Below are 17931 nucleotides of genomic sequence, written 5' to 3' on the forward strand. Positions count from 1 at the left end.
AGGAAGAAGAGCCCGGGAAACGTAGGTGTTTGTGTCTGAATTTGGCTACTCAGGGCATCGCCATGACAGGCTGTGCCCGGAAGGAGACGCAGGGCACCGCCATGATAGAGAGGGCTTGAAATGACTAACACCGCCTACCTACTTTGCCACGACGGATAGAGACCGGAAAGGACGAGGCAAGGTGGGCTGGGCGCCACCATGACAACCTAAACCGGAAGAAGCGAATTCTCCTCGGAGTCTGCACTGTCTGGGTCGGGAAGGGTGGAGCCTGGACGCTGCGGAGGCGGAACCAAAGAAGCGCCGGTGCTGTGTGGGCGGGGTTTATCATAGGGTGGAGCTTGTGTGGATCGGGAGGGGGTGAGGCTTCCCTCCCTCGGGGCTTGGGTTTAGCTTGAGGCTGGTGAGCTTCAAGAAAGGATACAGTTCCGCTCAGTCGTTTCCGACTCTTTGCGACCCCATGGACTGCAGCACGCCAGGCTTCCCTGTCCATCACCAACTCCCGGAGTTTACTCAAACTCATGTCCGTTGAGTTGGTGATGCCATCCAACCATCTCATCCTCTGTTGTCCCCTTCTCCTGCCTTCAATCTTTCCCAGCATCAGGGTCTTTTCAAAGAGTCAGCTCTTTGCATCAGGTGGCCAAAGTATTGTATTTTCAGCTTCAACCTCAGTCCTTCCAATGAATATTCAGGACTGATTTCCTTTAGGATGGACTGGTTGGATCTCCTTGGAGTCCAAGGGACTCGTCTCCAACACCACGGTTCAAAATCATCAATTCTTCAGCGCTCAGCTTTCTTTATAGTCCAAATCTCGCATCCATACATGACTATTGGAAAAACCATAGCTTTGACTAGATGGACCTTTGTTGGCAAAGTAATGTCTCTGCTTTATAATACGCTGTCTAGGTTGTTCATAACTTTTCTTCTAAGGTGTAAGCGTCTTTTAATTTCATGGCTGCAGTCACACCTGAAAAGAGGCATCATGTAATAGGTAATAATTAGACACTCACAAGGGGCTTCCCACGTGACCATAGTGGCAAACAATCTGCCTGCTTATGCAGGAGAAACTGGTTCTATTTCTGGGTTGAAAAGATCCATGGATTAGAGGACCCAGGTGGGCCCCAGTCTGTGGGGCTGCAAAGAGTGGGCCAGGACTGAATCACTGAGCACATGCCCACAAGATTACTTCTTTTACATACGAATATGAAAAATTGGTGTTTATTTACTGTTACATGAATGCTGTTTGAACAAAATCAGCATGGGACTAATAACGATGGCAATTAGTATTTCAATACTTGTTATTCAGTCACATCTGACTCTTCTGACCCTATGGGCTGCAGCAGGCCAGGCTTCCCTGTCCTTCACCATCTCCCAGAGCTTGCTCAAACTCGTTTCCATTGAATCGGTGATGCCATCCAGCCATCTGGATGTCCCCTTCATCCAGCCATCTGTTGTCCCCTTCTCTTCTTGCCCTCAATCTTTCCCAGCATCGGGGTCTTTTCTAGTGAGACAGCTCTTTGCGTCTGGTGGCCAAAGTATTGGAGCTTCAGCTTCAGTATCAGTCCTTCCAATGACTATTCAGGACTGATTTCTTTTAGGACTGACTGTGATCTCTTTGTAGTTCAAGGGACTCTTAAGAGTCTTCTTCAACACCACAGTTCAAAAGTATCAATTCCTTAGTGCTTAGCCTTCTTTATGGTCCAGCTGTCACATCCATACACAACTACTGGAAAAACCATACCTTTGACTATATGGACCTTTGTTGGCAAAGTAATGTCTCTGCTTTTTAATACATTGTCTAGGTTTGTCAAAGCTTTTCTTCCAAGGAGCAAGCATCTTTTAATGTCATGGCTGCAATCACCATCCACAGTGATTTTGGAGCCCAAGAAAATAAAGCCTGGCACTGTTTCCATTGTTTCTCCATCTATTTGCCATGAAGTGCTAGGACCAGATGCTGTGATCTTAGTATTTTGAATGCTGAGTTTTAAGCCAACTTTTTCACTTTCCTTTTTCACCTTCAAGAGATGGTCTAGCTCCTCTTTGCTTTCTGCCATAAGGGTGGTGTTATCTGCATATGTGATAATATTGACAATTCTGCCAACAATCTTGATTTCAGCTTGTGCTTCATCCAGCCGGGCATTTTGCATGCTGTACTCTGCATGTAAGTTAAATAAACAGGGTGACAACATACAGCCTTGATGTACTCCTTTCCCAGTTTTGAACCAGTCCATTGTTCCTTGTTTGGTTCTAACTGTTTCTTCTTGATCTGCATACAGGTTTCTCAGGAGGCAGGTAAGGTGGTCTGGTATTCCCATCTCTTTAAGAATTTTCCACAGATTGTTGTGATTCACATAGTCAAAGGCTTTAGCATAGTCAGTGAAGCAGACGTAGATTTTTTTGCGGAATTCTCTTGCTTTTTCTATGATCCAACGGATGTTGGCAATATCACAGTCAATATCACAGTAATCCCAGTCAGAACGCAAACAACTAATGCTGAATAAGCTGAAGTTGAATGGTTCTATGAAGATCTACAAGGCCTAGAACTAACACCAAAAAAAGAGATATCCTTTTCATCATAGGGGATTGGAATGGAAAAGAAGGAAGTCAGGAGATACCTGGAGTAACAGGCAAGTTTGGCCTCAGAGTACAAAGTGAAACAGGGCAAAGACTAACAGAATTTTGCTAAGAGAATGCACTTGTCATAGCAAACACCCTCTTCCAAGAACATGAGAGATGACTCTACACATGGACATCTCTAGAATGATTACATTCTTTGCAGCCAAAGATGGAGAAGCTCTATACAGTCAGTATAAACAAGACTGGGAGATGACTGTGGCTCAGCTCATGAACTCCTTATTGCAAAATTCAGACCTAAATTGAAGAAAGTAGGGAAAACCACTAGACCATTCAGATATGACCTAAATCGAATCCCTTATGATTATACAGTAGAAGTGACAAATAGATTCAAGGGATTAGATCTGATAGACAGAGTGCCTGAAGAATGATGGATGGAGGTTCATGACATTGTATAAGGGGGTGTGATCAAGATCATTCCCAAGAAAAAGAAATGCAGAAATGCAAAATGGATGTCTGAGGAGGCCTTACAAATAGGTGAGAAAAGAAGAGAAGCTAAAGGCAAAGGAGAAAAGGAAAGATATATCCATGTGAATGCAGAGTTCCAAAGAACAGCAAGGAGAGATAAGAAAGCCTTTCTCAGTGATCAATGCAAAGAAATAGAGGAAAACAATAGAATGGGAAAGACTAGAGATCTCTTCAAGAAAATTAGAGATACCAAGGGAACATTTCATGCAAGTTCAGTTCAGTCACTCAGTTGTGTCCAACTCTTTGTGACCCCATGGACTGCAGAGATGGGCACAATAAAGGGCAGAAATGGTATGGACCTAACAGAAGCAGAAGATATTAAGAGGAGATGCCAAGAATACACAGAGGAACTATACAAAAAAGATCTTCATGACCCAGATAACCACGATGGTATGATCACTCGCCTAGAGCCAGACATCCTGGAATGTAAAGTCAAGTGGGCTTTAGGAAGCATCAGAATGAACAAAGCTAGTGGAGGGGATGGAATTCCAGTTGAGCTATTTCAAATCCTAAAAGAGGATGCTGTGAAAGTGCTGCACTCAATATGCCAGCAAATTTGGAAAACTCAGCAGTGGCCACAGGACTGGAAAAGGTCCGTTTTCATTCTGATTCCAAAGAAAGGCAATGCCAAAGAATGTTCAAACTACTGCACAATTGCATTCATCTCACAGGCTAGCAAAGTAATGCTCAAAATTCTTCAAGGTAGGCTTCAACAGTATGTGAACTGAGAACTCCCAGATGTTCATTTCAATACTAGTAGTACTACTAATAGAAAACACATAACAACATATTTGAGATAAATTTGTTTTGATATGTTTATAATTTTTTTTCTGTCCTCTAATACAGTAGTTTATTTGAACTATTTTTAAAACTTTCATTGGATATTAAATTTGTAGGTTTATATTGTTGCCTATTAAGGTATATACATGTAAGACTGCAAAAGGAGAACAGAAGTGCAATAGGACTTGGATAATATTGTATGTTTAATTAAAAATATGACATTTCTATGTTTCCCATTTTCCACAGTAGGATACCTTTACTCTTTCAGTTTTGTTTCCCAGTAATGCTTCTTTGACTGGACTGCAGTCTTTAGAGCATCCTTTTCACAGGAACTCCCTGGAGGTCCAGTGGTTAGGACTCTGTGCTTTCACTGCATAAGGGCAAGGGTTCAGTCTCTGTTTGGGGAACTAAGATACTTCAAGCTTGGCCAAAAAAAAAAAAAAAAAAAAAGAATTTTTTAAAAATTTTATGTGGTGATAAAACTGGCCCAGTCAGGGGTTTCATTGTTGATCCAGTGGTTAAGAACCTGCCTTGCAATGCAGGTGACATGGGTTTGCTCCCTGGTTGGGGAACTAAGATCCCACATGATGCTGAGCCTGAGCGCCAAAACTAGAGAGTCTGTGTGCTGTTTCGAAAGATCCCTATGACACAGGGAAGATCCTGGGTGCTGCAGCTAAGATCTGACACAGCCAAATAAATAAATAAACATTACACACAAAAGCTAGCCCCATCACTTTGGGACTTCCCTGGTGGTTCAGTGGCTAAGATTCACGGGGCCAGGGTTCCATCTTTGGTTGGGAAACTAGATCACACAAGCCGCAACTAAAGATCCAGCATGCCACAACTAAGACACAGTACAGCCAAATAAATAAAAATTAAAATTAAAAATGGTGACATCACTTTAATTTGCTTCCCTGCTGTTAGCAAACCCACAATTACACTGATTCTTGGTGTCATCCCACTGTGAAGACATCAAGCAAATATCCTCCCACCTGAAGTCTTTGAGCATGGATTTTACTAATTATTAATAGCAGCAACAAGCTTTTTGACTTGCAAGAATTTGTTTCTATTAATAGCTCTCCAGACCAGCTTTGTTTTGTAGACCAGCTGTTTGTCCGTCAGGTCTTTGCAGTCGATGATGACTCTGTAGTAAAGTCATCGCATGCCACTACCGGTGCCCAAGGTGTTCATCGGTTTTGAACACTCTGAAGCACAATTCCAGTGTTAACTTATTCCAGGTTAACTGTAAGTTAAACCTCCCTTGCTCAGGGAGAATGGTTTTAAAGCGTAGAGGTAACTTGTGAAATCAGAGTTGGATTCCAAATAGTTACATTTTTAGGAAAGAAACAGTCTATCCCATTTTAATTGACTGCACCTTCCTGTTGACATTTTGAGTTCCCAAGCAGTCATACTTCAAAAAAATGAGTCATTGTCGTATGAGCCTAAAAAATTTCATTTCTGTGCTTATATATTTATTTTTGGTTGCACTGGATTTTTGTTGCTGCACGTGGGCTTTCTTTGGTTGCAGTGAGCAGGGGCTGCCCTTTACTGCAGTACATGGGCTTCTCTTGTGTGAAGCACAGGCTCTAGGCACACGGGCTTCAGCAGTTGTGGCATGTGGGCTAAGTAGTTGTGGCACACGGCTTAGTTGCTCCTCAGTGTAAGGAATGTTCCTGAAGCAGGCATTGAACCCGTGTCCTCCGCACTGGGAGGGGATTCTTACCTGCTGTACCACCAGGGAAGTCCCATAGGAGTTTTTGTCACAACCTACACACGACTAAGATGTGCAGCAACTTAGGGGTAATCAGTCCTTATCTGGGCTCCTTATGGCTTCTTTAAACAAGTGTTTTGGAGGAAGAGCTTATAAATTTCTGCTTTGCTATCATTGTGTTTTCGTTCTAATTCTCCATGCATTTGCAAATTAGAGAAAGTCATTTTTCTTTTCTAACACTTTGAAAATAGGGTTTATGGCAGGTCAACTTAAACTTATTTTATTAGAGCAAATAAAACTTGAAGCTCAAGCAAAGCTGAGAGAAAGGTACAGTAATTTCCCACATTATCACCTGCCCTCCCACGTTTATAGCCTTCCAGATTATCACCTAACTAAATGGACATGAGTTTGAGCAAACTCTGGGAGACGGTGAAGGACGGGAAGCCTGGCATGCTGCAGTTCATCGGGTCACAAAGAGTCAGGTACGACTTAGCGACCAAACAACAACAGATTATCAACATCCTCCACCCAAGTGGTACATTGTAAAGTTGATGAACATATATTGACACATCATAATCATTCTAAGTCTATAGTTTGTTGTAGGGTTCACTTTTGGCATTGCACATTCTTGAAGAAGTAAAGTGAAAGTCACTCAGTCGTGTCCGACTCTTTGTGACCCCATGGACTATACAGTTCATGGGATTCTCCAGACCAGAATACTGGAGTGGGTAGCCTTTCCCTTCTCCAGGGGATCTTCCCAACCCAGGGATCGAACTCAGGTCTCCCGCATTGCAGGCAGACTCTTTACCAGCTGAGCCACAAGAGAAGCCCAAGAATATTGGAGGGGGTAGCCTTTCCATTTTCTGGCAGATCTTCCCCACCCAGGAATCAAACCAGGGTCTCCTGCATTGCAGGCAGATTCTTTACCAACTGAGCTATCAGGGAAGCCCCCTCAAATAAAGATGTCAGGTGACCAAGCCTTCAGTGACCCAGCAGACCTGACAGGGAAGTCACACCCCATGGACGATGCAGTCCATGGAATTCTCCAGGCCAGAATACTGGAGTGGGTAGCTGTTCTCTTCTCCAGTGGACCTTCCCAAACCACGGATCAAACCCAGGTCTTCCACACTGCAAGTGGATTCTTTACTAGCTGAGCCACCAGGGAAGCCTGTACATTTGAAGTGAAGTTGCTCAGTGGTGTCCGACTCTTTGCAGCCCCATGGACTGTAGCCTACCAGGTTCCTCCATCCATGGGATTTTCCAAGCTTGAGTACTGAAGTGAGTTACAATTTCCTTCTCCAGGGGATCTTCCCAACCCAGGGATAGAAGCCAGGTCTCCCACGTTACAGGCAGACGCTTTACTGTCTGAGCCACCAGGGAAGCCTGTTCATTCTATGGTTTTGGGCAAATATATAATAAAATGCATCCACCATTATAGTATCATACACAGTAGCTTTACTGTCCAAAAAATCTCCTTTGTTCTGCATATTCACCCCTCTTCCCCCGAACTCCAGGCAACCACTGACTTTTTTTTTCTGTCTCCTCTGTGTTGCCTTTTCCAAAATATTATATAGTTGGAATCATGCAGTATGCAGCCTTTTCAGACTGACTTTTTCACACAGTACTACATTTAAGGTTCCTCAATGTCTTTTCATGGCTTGATAGCTCATTTCTTTTTAGCACTGAATAATATTCCATTATCTGGATGTACCACAGTTTATTTATCCGTTTCCCCTACTGAAGGACATCTTGGTTGCTTCCAAGTTTTGGCAATTATGAATGAAGTTTTGTTATATGTGTATGCTGTGTGTCACAAAATGGTATCATGGTGACATACATATCTTTTTTCTTCCTTTCACAAGTTCTAGCTTTATTGAGACACAATTCACATATAACATTTTATAAGTTTAAGGTGTACAACATGATAATTTCCTATGCTTATGTATTCCAAAATGATTACCACAATAAGTTAACACCTCCATCACCTCACATAGTTATGTGTGTGTATGTGCGTGTATGTGTGTGTACTGAGAACATTTAAGATCTACTCTTTCAGCAATTGGGCTTCCCTTGTAGTTCAGCTGGTAAAGAATCTGCCTGCAACGTGGGAGACTTGGGTTCGATCCCTGGGTTGGGAAGATCCCCTGGAGAGGGAAATGGCAACCCACTCCAGAATTTTTGCCTAGAAAACTCCAGGGATAGAGGAGCCTAGTAGGCTACAGTCCATGGTGTCGCAGAAGAATAGGATATGACTGAGTGACTTCACTTTCTTTCTTTTATCAATTTTCAATTATACAGTACAGTATTAACTATAGTCATCATGCTGTACATTACATCCCCAGAACATATTCATCTTGTATCTAGAAGTTTATACCCTTTGGCCAACATCACTCCATTTCCCCCACTCCTCAGCCCTGGGAACCACCCCTCCACTCTCTAAGTTCCAGGTTTTTAGATCTCAAATATAAATCATGTGATCATAAAGTATTTGTCTTTCTCTTCTCTGTCTGACTTCTTTCACTTACCATAATATCCTTAAGGTCCATCCAGGTTGTCTCAAATGGCAGGATTTCCTTTTTTTTTAATTGGCTGAATGTGTGTATGTACATATATATATATGTACATATACCACATTTTATTGATATACATATTTGTAATATGTATGTTTTACAAATACATATACACATACATTTGTAATATGTATATACCTCACATTTTCATTATCCATACATTGTCAACAAACACTTAGATTTTTTCTGTGTCTTGCCTATTGTGATTAATGCTGCAATGCACACGGGAGTGCAGATAGCTCTTTGAGATACTGATCTAACTTCCTTAGAGATAGTGATTTCTTTTGCTTTGGATATATACCCAGAGTATGATTGCTGGACCACACGGCAGCTCTAATTTTAATTCTTTGAGGAAACTCCATGCTGTTTTCTGAAGTGGCCATGCCAATTTAACATTCCCACCAATTGTGCACAGTTTTCTCCAAATCCTTGCCAGATTTTGATATTTCTTGTCTTTTTGAAAAAGCCATTTTAGGGATGAGATGATATCTTACTATGATTTTTATTTGTGTTTCCCTGATAGTCATGTTGAATACCTTTTGATGTACCTGTTGGCCATTTATATAATTTTGGAAAAATGTCTATTCGTACCCTCTGCTCATTTTTAAATTGGATTTTTTTTTTTGCTATTGAATCATAGGTGTTCCTTTTATATTTTGGATATTAATCTATTATCATATATCTGGGGTTAAAATATTTTCTCCTGTTATATAGGTTGCGTTTTTTGTTATTCTTGTTGATCACTTCTTTTAGTTTGATGTAGTTTCTCACTTACTAATTTTTGTTTCTGTTGCTTATGCTTTTGCTGTCATATTCATGAAATGGCTATCAAGACCAGTGTCAAGGAACTTATTTCCTTTGTTTTCTTCTAGGATTTTTACAGTTTTAGACTTATGTTTAAATCTTTAATCTATTTCATTGTGAGTGGTGTAAGATAGGGTTCCAATTTCATTCTTTTGCATATGGATATCCAAGTTTCTCATTATCATTTATTCAAGAAACTAGCTTTTCCCATTGAGTATTCTTGGCTTTCTTGTCAAACATTCAGTTCAGTTCAGTCACTCAGTCATGTCCGACTCTTTGCGACCCCATGAATTGCAGCATGCCAGGCCTCCCTGTCCATCACCAACTCCCAGAGTTCACTCAAACTCATGTCCATCAAGTCGGTGATGCCACCCAGCCATCTCATCCTCTGTCGTCCCCTTCTCCTCCTGCCCCCAATCCCTCCCAGCATCAGAGTCTTTTCCAATGAGTCAACTCTTCACATGAGGTGGCCAAAGTACTGGAGTTTCAGCTTTAGCATCAGTCCCTCCAAAGAACACCCAGGGCTGATCTCCTTTAGAATGGACTGGTTGGATCTCCTTGCAGTCCAAGGGACTCTCAAGAGTCTTCTCCAACACCACAGTTCAAAAGCATCAATTCTTCGGCGCTCAGCTTTCTTCACAGTCCAACTCTCACATCCATACATGACCACAGGAAAAACCATAGCCTTGACTAGACAGACCTTTGTTGGCAAAGTAATGTCACACATTAGTTGACCATATATGCATGGGTTTGTTTCTGGCAAATGATTCTGTCTCATTGGTCTATGTGTCTGTTTTTATGTAAATACTGTACTGTTTTGATTACTATACTTTTGCAATAAGGAAATCAGAAGTATGATGCCTCCAGCTTTGTTCTTTCTCAGTATTTGTCTACTCAGGGTATTTTGGATTCCATGCAAATTTTAGGATTGTTTATTTTATTTCTGTGAAAAATGCCGTTGGAATTTTGACAGTGTTTGCATTGACTCTGTAGATGGCTTTGGGTGGTATGGAAATTTCAATGATATTAGCTCTCCTGATCTGTGAACATGGGATATTTTCCCATTTATTTGTCTCTTCTTCCATTTTTTCATCAATGTCATATAGTTTTCAGTGTGTCTATATCTATCTCTCTCTCTCTATATATATATTTGTATTTATCTTTCTCTTGGTTGAATTTACCCCTAGGCATTTTATTGTTTATGATGCTGCTCTGAGTAGGATTGTTTCTTTTTCAGATAGTTTATTGTTGGTGTATAGATATGGAACCAATTTTTTTATGTTGAATTTTTTTTTTTTTTTTTAGCACTGTTCAGAATGCAGGATCCTAGGGTCCCCTACCAGGGATCAAACCCACACCCTGCAGTGGAAACACAGAGTCTTAACCTCTGGACTGCCAGGGAAGTCTCTTTGTATGTTGATTTTGTATCCTGAAATTTTACTAAATTTGTTTGTTTTAACAATTTTTTTGAGGTGTCTAGGATTTATTAAAAAAATCATATCAGCTGATAGAGAAAATTTTACTTTTGTTTTTCAATTTGGATTATTTTTTGTTTTATTTTTTTCCTTGTCTGATCACTCTGACTAGGGCTTCCAGTACTGTGTTGAATAGGAGTGGTGAGAGTGAGCATGCTTGTCTTATTTCTGATCTTAGTGGGAAAATGTTCAGTCTTTTTCGATAAAGTATGATGTTAGCTTTGGGTTTTTACTTATGGCCTTTGTTATGTTGAGGTATGTTCCTTCCATACTCACTTCTTTTGAGAGTCTTTATCATGAAAGTATGTTGAATTTTGTCAAATGCTTTTTTGGCATCTACTGAAATGATTACATGATTTTTGTCTTTCATTCAATTAGTGTGGTGTACTATATTTACTGATTTGTGCGTCTTGAACTATCCTTGCATCCTAGGGATAAATTTTGCTTCTTCATGATGTGTGATTCTTTCAATGTGCTGTTGAACTTGGTGTGCTAATATTTTATTGAGAAAATTTGCATCCATGTTCATCAGGGATATTGGCTTATAATTTTATTTTCTTTTAGGGTCCTTATCTGGCTTTGGTATCAAGATAGTGTTGGGTTTGTAAAGTAAATTTGGAGATGTTCTTTACTATTCTATTTTTTGGAAGAGTTTGAGAATGATTGGTGCTAATTTACCCTTGATTGCTAGAATTGGTAGAAAACTGGAGTTTTCTTTCCTGGGAGTCTTTAATTCCTGATTCAGCCTCCTTACTTGTTATTGATCTGTTCACAGTTTCTATTTTTCCTTATTCAGACTTGGTAGGTGGTATGTTTCTAGGAATTTATCCATTTCTACTAGCTTGTCCAATTTGTTGACTATTTTTTGACTGTTATTGTTTATAGTAATCTAAATGGCTGTCTGGGGAGGCCTTACAAATAGCTGTGAAAAGAAGAGAAGCAAAAAGCAAAGGAGAAAAGGAAAGATATAAGCATCTGAATGCAGAGTTCCAAAGAATAGCAAGAAGAGATAAGAAAGCCTTCCTCAGCGATCAATGCAAAGAAATAGAGGAAAACAACAGAATGGGAAAGACTAAAGATCTCTTCAAGAAAATTAGAGATGCCAAGGGAACATTTCATGCAAAGACGGGCTTGATAAAGGACAGAAATGGTATGGACCTAACAGAAGCAGAAGATATTAAGAAGAGGTGGCAAGAATACACAGAAGAACTGTACAAAAAAGATCTTCACGACCCAGATAATCACGATGGTGTGATCACTGACCTAGAGCCAGACATCCTGGAATGTGAAGTCAAGTGGGCCTTAGAAAGCATCACTACGAACAAAGCTAGTGGAGGTGATGGAATTCCAGTTGAGCTATTTCAAATCCTGAAAGATGATGCTGTGAAAGTGCTGCACTCAATATGCCAGCAAATTTGGAAAACTCAGCAGTGGCCACAGGACTGGAAAAGGTCAGTTTTCATTCCAATGCCAAAGAATGCTCAAACTACTGCACAATTGCACTCATCTCACATGCTAGTAAAGTAATGCTCAACATTCTCCAAGCCAGGCTTCAGCAATATGTGAACCGTGAACTTCCTGATGTTCAAGCTGGTTTTAGAAAAGGCAGAGGAACCAGAGATCAAATTGCCAACATGCACTGGATCATTGAAAAAGCAAGAGAGTTCCAGAAAAACATCTATTTCTGCTTTATTGACTATGCCAAAGCCTTTGACTGTGTGGATCACAATAAACTGTGGGAAATTCTGAAAGAGATGGGAATACCAGACCACCTGACCTGCCTCTTGAGAAGTCTGTATGCAGGTCAGGAAGCAACAGTTAGAACTGGACATGGAACAACAGACTGATTCCAAATAGGAAAAGGGGTACGTCAAGGCTGTATGTTGTCACCCTGGTTTTTAACTTATATGCAGAGTACATCATGAGAAATGCTGGACTGGAAGAAGCACAAGCTGGAATCAAGATTGCCGGGAGAAATATCAATAACCTCAGATATGCAGATGACACCACCCTTATGGCAGAAAGTGAAGAGGAACTAAAAAGCCTCTTGATGAAAGTGAAAGTGGAGAGTGAAAAAGTTGGCTTAAAGCGCAACATTCAGAAAACGAAGATCATGGCATCTGGTCCCATCACTTCATGGCAAATAGATGGGGAAACAGTGGAAACAGTGTCAGACTTTATTTTTTGGGGGCTTGAAAATCACTGCAGATGGTGACTGCAGCCATGAAATTAAAAGACACTTACTCCTTGGAAGGAAAGTTATGACCAACCTAGATAGCATATTCAAAAGCAGAGACATTACTTTGCTAACAAACGTCCGTCTAGTCAAGGCTATGGTTTTTCCAGTGATCATGTATGAATGTGAGAGTTGGACTGTGAAGAAAGCTGAGCGCCGAAGAATTGATGCTTTTGAACTGTGGTGTTGGAGAAGACTCTTGAGAGTCCCTTGGACTGCAAGGAGATCCAACTAGTCCATTCTAAAGGAGATCAGCCCTGGGTGTTCTTTGGAAGGACTGATGCTAAAGCTGAAACTCCAGTACTTTGGCCACCTCATGTGAAGAGTTGACTCATTGGAAAAGACTCTGATGCTGGGAGGGATTGGGGGCAGGAGGAAAAGGGGATGACAGAGGATGAGATGGCTGGATGGCATCACCGACTCGATGGACGTGAGTTTGAGTGAACTCCGGGCGTTCGTGATGGACAGGGAGGCCTGGCGTGCACAAAGAGTCGGACACGACTGAGCGACTGAACTGAACTGAACTGAATTATCCTTTGCATTGTGGACCCTTGAACAACTTTGGGTGTTGGGGCGCTGACCCTCTCTGCAGTAAAAAAAATCTGTGTATAACTTTAAGTCAATCCTCTATATCTGTTATGTTCTGAATTCTTGAATTTAACCAACTGTGGCTAGTGTAGTATTGTAGTACATATTTAGTGGAAAAAAAATCCATGTATAAGTGGACCCACACAGTTCGAACCTGTTGTTCAAGGGTCAACTGTTTATCTGTGATATTAGTAAGATATCTCTTCTTTCATTTATAATTTTATTTATTTAGTCCTATCCTTTTTCTTGGTAAGTCTGGCTAATGGTTTGTCAATTTTGTCTTTTCAAAAAACCAACTCAGTTTCATTTTCTTTTCTATTGTTTTACTAATCTCTATTTCATTTATTTCTCCTATGATCTTGTTATTTCCTTCCTTCTGCTAACTTTGCCCTTTGTTCTACTTTTTCTAGTTCCTTGAGGTAAAATGATAGGTTATTTGAGATTTTTAAAAAATGTCGGCATTTATTGTTATGTAAGTGCCTGACTTTAAGCTTTTGATTGTCACGGCATTCATTTCAAAAGACATCCATCTTGAATAAACATCTTGGCAACTGTATGACACAAGTGATCGCCCAGGTAAGGAATTAGACCACCTCTGCTCACGAAGTTCGCTCTTTCAGAAAGCCCCGGGTAACCTAGATACCTGACCACTTGAGTAACCCTGCTTCTCCCTTTCTGCGCCCTAATCCCTGCTCTTAAGCTTTAAATTAACCAATAAAGGGTGAATCTACAAAACTCTGGACACCCCAAACTTAGATTCTTTGAATCCCAATAAAAACAGCCCCCCGTGGCTACTCTTTGTCTGCTACCCACTCCAGTACTCTGGCCTGGAGAAGTCCATGGCCTGAATGTATAGTCCATGGGGTTGCAAAGAGTCAGACACGACTGAGTGACTTTCACTTCACATTATTTGACTTAAACGTTATTTGTCTGATAAAAGGGTAGCTGTCCCTACTCATTTTTGGCCTCCATTTGCATGGAATATCTTTTTTTATCCCTTCGCTTTATGCCTATGTGTGTTCTTTTATTTATTTATTTATTTAATTTTATTTTATTTTTTAAACTTTACATAATTGTATGCCTGTGTGTGTTCTTTTATTTAAAAAATTATTTATTTGCTTATTTATTTATTGCAGGCTGGATCTTTCTCGCTGTGTGTGGACGTTCTCTAGTTTGGGTAAGTGGGGCTAGTCTCGAGTTGTGGCGTGTGAGCTTCTCTTGTTGTGGAGCCAGGCTCCGTGTGGAGCACAGGACTTCCACAGTTTCCCAGGCGTTCAGGGTTCAGTAGCTGCAGTGCAGGGGCTCGGCACTTGTGGCCAACGGGCTTACTTGCCCTGAGGCACGCGGAATCCTGCCAAACCAGGGATTGCCCCATGTTCCCTGCACTGGCAGACGGATTCTTAACCACGGGACCACCCAGGAAGTCTGGGCTATGTGTGTTCTTAAAGCTAAATCGAGTCTTGAAGGAAGCATGTAGTTTGACTCTTTTTTTTTTAATTCATACAACTGCTCCATGTGTTTTGATTGAGAATTTAATCCATTTGTATTTAAAGTACTTATTGATAGGTAATGCCATCAATACGGCATTTTTATTTATTTTTGGTCTTTAAAAATTATTTACTTTGGGCACTCAGCATTTTTTTTTCTGAAGGATAATTACAGTATTGTATTGGTTTTTGCCATGCATCAACATGGATCAGCCATCGGTATACATATGTTCCCCGCTCTAGGGCATTTCCCTATTTTTTTGGCCACAGCACACAAGATCTTAGTTCCCTGACCAGGGTTTGAACCTGTGCTCCCTGCTCCCTGCAGTGGAAGTGCAGAGTCCTAACCATTGGACCACCAGGGAAGTCCCTAATGCCATTAAAAAAAAAAAAAAAAACAAAACCAGCAAAAGCAAGTGTATTTGGAAATAGCCATTGGAACTGCAATTCCAGAAATTCAGGCTGTGGGAGACTATAAACTAATGCTGTCTTAATACTTGTTTTCTGAATATTTGTAGTTTTTCCCCCTTCTGTTCCTGTTTTCCTTTCTGAATTGATGCTTTTCTGTAGTAGTATGCTTTTATTCCCTTCTTTTTATCTTGTGTATAACTACTATAGGTTTTACCCAAAGCTTCCTTGAAATATCTTATGTGACAGCTTATTTTAAGCTGATAATAACTTAACTTTGATCACTGACAAACTCTGCCCTTTACTCGCCTCCATTTTATGTTTAATGTCATAATTTACATCTTTTAATATTGTGTATCCATTAAAAACTTATTGTAGCAGTAGCTAGCTACTTTTTAAATACTTTTATCCTATAAACTTTGTACTGGAGTTAAGTGCTTGATACACCATCACGTTACAGTTTTAGAGTTTTCTGAGTATGACTATACACTTACCTTTACTGGTGTATTGTATATTTTCATGTTTTTCTATTACTGATTAGCATCTTTTTGTTTCAGCATAAAGAACTCGTTTCAGAATTTTTTTGTAAGAAAGTTACAGAGTTCTGAACTCTTTCAGCTTTTCCTTGTTTGGAGAAGCCTTTATTTAGCTTTCATTTCTGAAGGACGACTTTTCTGGGCAAAGTATTCTCGGTGGCAGTCTTTCTCTTTCAGGGCTTTCATTCTGCACTGGCCACAAGGTTTCTGCTAGGAAATCTGCATGTAGCCTTAGCAGTGGATAAGTTACTTTGTGTGAGAAAATTTCACTTTTCTGCTTTTAACATTCTCTCTTTAGTTTTGATTTTTGATAGTTCTGTTATAATGTATCTTGAAGAATATCATTTTGGGTGAAATTTTGAGGTGATCTATTTGGCCTAAAGCTCAACATTCAGAAAACTAAGATCATGGCATCTGGTCCCATCACTTCATGGGAAATAGATGGGGAAACAGTGGAAACAGTGTCAGACTATTTTTTTGGGCTCCAAAATCACTGCAGATGGTGACTGCAGCCATGAAATTAAAAGACGCTTACTCCTTGGAAGGAAAGTTATGACCAACCTAGATAGCATATTGAAAAGCAGAGACATTATTTTGCCAACAAAGGTCCGTCTAGTCAAGGCTATGGTTTTTCTTGTGGTCATGTATGGATGTGAGAGTTGGACTGTGAAGAAAGCTGAGTGCTGAAGAATTGATACTTTTGAACTGTGGCGTTGGAGAAGACTCTAGAGAGTCCCTTGGACTGCAAGGAGATCCAACCAGTCCATCCTAAAGGAGATCAGTCCTGGGTGTTCATTGGAAGGACTGATGCTAAAGCTGAAACTCCAATACTTCGGCCACCTCATGTGAAGAGTTGACTCATTGGAAAAGACTCTGATGCTGGGAGGGATTAGGGGCAGGAGGAAAATGGGACGACAGAGGATGAGATGGCTGGATGGCATCACCGACTTGATGGACATGAGTTTGAGTGAACTCCGGGAGTTGGTGATGGACAGGGAGGCCTGGCGTGCTACGATTCGTGGGGTCACAAAGAGTCAGACACGACTGAGCGACTGAACTGAACTGAACTGATTAGCTTCATGAACTTGGATGTCTAAATCACTCCACAGGTTTGGGAATTTTTCAGCCATTCTTTCTTTTTTCTTTAACATTTTTATTTATTTATTTTTATTGAGATATAGTTGACAAATAACATTATATTAGTTTCAGGTATACAAAATAATGGTTTGATATTTATATGTACTGTGAAAGACTTAAGACTTACTGTCTTAGCCATTATTTTTAAAAATAAGCTTTCTAACCTCTTCTTCCTCTCTTCTTCTGGGACACAGTTGTACACAATTATGTGTACATTGTTCACTGATTATTTCTTCTGCATGGTCAAGTTTGTTGTTGAAGCTTTCTGTACAGGTTTCTGTGTGGACATAAGTTTTCAGTTTTTTGGTTATATACCCCAAAGTTAGATCATTAGATTGGTGGTATGCTCAGCAGGGCATTAAAAACACTTCCTCAGGCTCTGTATCACTCTAGAGGGGTGGGATGGGGCGGGCGATGGGAGGGAGGTTCAAAAGGGAGGGGATATATGTGTACCTGTGGCTGATTCATGTTGAGGTTTGACAGAAAACAACACAATTCTGTAAAGCAATTATCCTTCAATAAAAAAAAATAAAACAAAAACAAAAAAAAACTTCCTCAGATGAGGCTGTGGCTCCACTGAGACCAAGATGTCTCCCACAGGTTCATGATCTGAAGACGAAACATGTTCTGTGAGACTGAGAAAGGACCCTGTGGGTTGCTGCTGGATGTCTCAAGGGTCATATCCAAGGAATCATTGCTAAATGTAATGTCAAGAACATTTTCAGCTATGTTTTCTTCTAAGAGTTTAATAATTTAGGTCTCCTGTTTAGTTCCATTTGGAGTTAATTTTTGTATCTGGCATTAGGTAAGGGTTCAACTTCATCCTTTGCATGGGGAGATCCAGATTTTCTAGCACCATTTGTTGAAAAGACTGTCCTTTCCACTCTTGAATGATCTTGGCGCCCTTGTTAAAAACCACTTGATCATATATGTGAGAGTTTATCTCTGAGCTCTCTATTCTATTCCATTAGTCTAGCTGTCTTTTTAAAAAATTATTTATTTGGCTGCAGTGGGTCTCAGCTGTGGCATGTGAACTCTTATCTGCAGCATGTGGGATCCAGTTCCCTGACCAGGGATTGAAACTGGGCCCCCTGCACTGG

The 17931-nt window shown here is 40.5% G+C and overlaps 1 long non-coding RNA gene and 1 other non-coding gene across 2 annotated transcripts; one reads left to right on the forward strand and one right to left on the reverse strand.

The window, feature by feature from the left end:
• Positions 1-83: 83 nt before the first annotated feature.
• LOC112587021 lies at positions 84-17606 on the forward strand. The gene is made up of 3 exons (XR_003111616.3): positions 84-303; positions 14400-14440; positions 17432-17606. It is a non-coding gene; the product is annotated as an uncharacterized LOC112587021 (long non-coding RNA).
• On the reverse strand, positions 15036-15115 carry TRNAG-UCC. Its single transcript has one exon. It is a non-coding gene; the product is annotated as a tRNA-Gly (tRNA).
• Positions 17607-17931: the final 325 nt, after the last annotated feature.

The sequence above is a fragment of the Bubalus bubalis genome, chromosome 9, assembly GCF_019923935.1.
Source record: "Bubalus bubalis isolate 160015118507 breed Murrah chromosome 9, NDDB_SH_1, whole genome shotgun sequence".
Classification (NCBI taxonomy): Eukaryota; Metazoa; Chordata; class Mammalia; order Artiodactyla; family Bovidae; genus Bubalus; species Bubalus bubalis.